Genomic DNA, 2500 nt, shown 5'->3' on the forward strand with positions numbered 1-2500 from the left:
TCATGTCAATGGCAAAATACCTCATTTGTTGCAACACTCCTTTAAACAATAAAAAAGGTTTCTCTTGAACTAAGAAGGGGAAGGAAGAAAGCGAGTCAGTGTGATAATTCCTCATCCTCAAATTAATCCTTCCCATGGATTATTGTCCCAACAAATAAGTAATTGTAGGGGTGAAATCTTGATATAATTCGAAAAAGCGAGGAGTAAGTCCCAAGCCATAAAATAAGAAAAAAAAAATACACAATTCTCATGTTTATAGGATTAAACAAAGGGATTCGCAAATAAAAGTGCCAATGCTACAACCAGCCCATAAATTGTTAAAGCTTCCATAAAAGCCAAACTAAGCAATAAAGTACCTCGTATTTTTCCCTCTGCCTCGGGTTGTCTCGCGATACCTTCTACAGCTTGGCCCGCAGCAGTACCTTGACCAACTCCAGGTCCAATAGAAGCAAGCCCGACAGCCAACCCAGCAGCAATAACGGAAGCGGCAGAAACCAGTGGATTCATGATAAGTTCCTCGCACCAAAATAAAGAAATGGTTAATGATACAATCATCCAATGAATTTTTACTTAATTATATTATTCCATCACTAAGATTCAACCTGCCCAAGTAACTAAGAACTCCGAATGGAAGTGAGAATATTATTGAACCGTCAGAACTATTTCGATATCTTTTTTTTAGTTCCTATCCACTGGATTTTTTTGAATCCGCGCATACTTTGTTCTTCCATTTCTTTTTTTCTAACCCATTCTTTGCTTTGAATTCTTCGTTTTGTCTTTATTTTATCTCTTTATTCATTCAATTCAGAGTCAAAGACGAAACAGAAGAACTTCTATTCTTCTATTGGAATCCCTATCTAAATCCACAGTAGTAGGGTGGATTAGATATATTTTGAGTTCATATATAACTAGTCAATATCTAATATCCCATATACATGTGTTTCTTACATAACGTAAACCAACTATTCATATCTTAGATTCAATCGGATTCTAGAATTATTCCTCAAAGGATGGACAAGAGTTGGCTTATAGCCATTAGATTCCATATACCTAATTCTACCCCCCCTTTTTTTTCTAATCATTTTTTATATCGTTTTTTGTCAATTCGTCCCTTCCTTTTATTTATCATTATCTCACACGGATACAATCTAAATAAATAGACGAATTCATTAGACCAAATCATTGCATAAAAATAAAAAATCAATATCAATATTTGATTGAGCTAAGTTCATGCAATTTATTTTATTATTTATTAAAATTTTCTTTTGGTCAATCGTTGCATTGAATGAAATCGACTGAAATGGGAATCATTCTATAGAAAGAACAGCTTTTTTTAAATCATAGACCCTAAATTGATACCATAAGAATTCCTATTCAAATTAGGACTCATAATATTGAAATTGAATAAACCAAAACAATATCAATATAAAGATAATATTCATTGAAGGGAAATAGGATATAAATATAAATAAAAAAAAAATGGACCAAACCAAAATTTTAGGAAAAAGTTAGATTAGATCTCTTTCCTTTTTTTTTTATTACAATTCTCTAATATCATAATCTTTTTTGTTATTACTCTAGACCGTCGTATTTGTATATTTATGGTCCCTAAGTAAATAGATTATCTTGAGTTGCGCATACATTGCATTGGACTAAGCTAAGCTAAAAAAAAAAAGGCTAGACTATTTCAAAAACAAAAACTAGTCAATGATGACCCTCCATGGATTCGCCTATATAAGCCGCAGCTAAAGTTGCAAAAATAAGAGCTTGAATCCCACTTGTAAATAATCCAAGGAACATGACAGGTATAGGAACGGCTGAAGGTACTAAAGAAACAAGAACAACAACTACTAATTCATCAGCTAATATATTCCCGAAAAGTCGAAAACTAAGTGATAGGGGTTTTGTGAAATCTTCTAAAATGTTAATGGGTAAAAGAATTGGAGTTGGTTGAATGTATTTACTGAAATACCCTAATCCTTTTTTGGAAAGACCCGCATAGAAATATGCTACTGACGTGAGTAAAGCTAAAGCAACAGTAGTATTTATATCATTCGTGGGTGCGGCTAACTCTCCATGAGGTAATTGTATGATTTTCCAAGGTAAAAGAGCACCCGACCAGTTAGAAACAAAAATAAATAGAAACATAGTTCCAATAAAGGGAACCCATGGACCATATTCTTCTCCAATCTGAGTTTTGCTCACGTCTCGAATGAATTCAAGAACATATTCGAAGAAATTTTGACCGTCGGTTGGAATGGTTTGTGGATTCCGAACAGCGATAACGGCGGAACCTAATAAGATAGCAATTACAACCCAAGAAGTAATAAGTACTTGAGCATGGACTTGGAAACCTCCTATTTGCCAATAGAAATGTTGGCCTACTTCCACACCAGAGATATCGTATAAACCGTTTAGTGCGTTGATGGAACATGATATACCATTCATATTGCCCTCTGACAGAAATAGAACTTTACTTAAAAAAAAAAAAGGAATTATT

This window comes from Durio zibethinus, unplaced genomic scaffold (assembly GCF_047325235.1).
Source record: "Durio zibethinus cultivar Kanyao isolate XHJ-2024 unplaced genomic scaffold, ASM4732523v1 HiC_scaffold_120, whole genome shotgun sequence".
Lineage (NCBI taxonomy): Eukaryota > Viridiplantae > Streptophyta > Magnoliopsida > Malvales > Malvaceae > Durio > Durio zibethinus.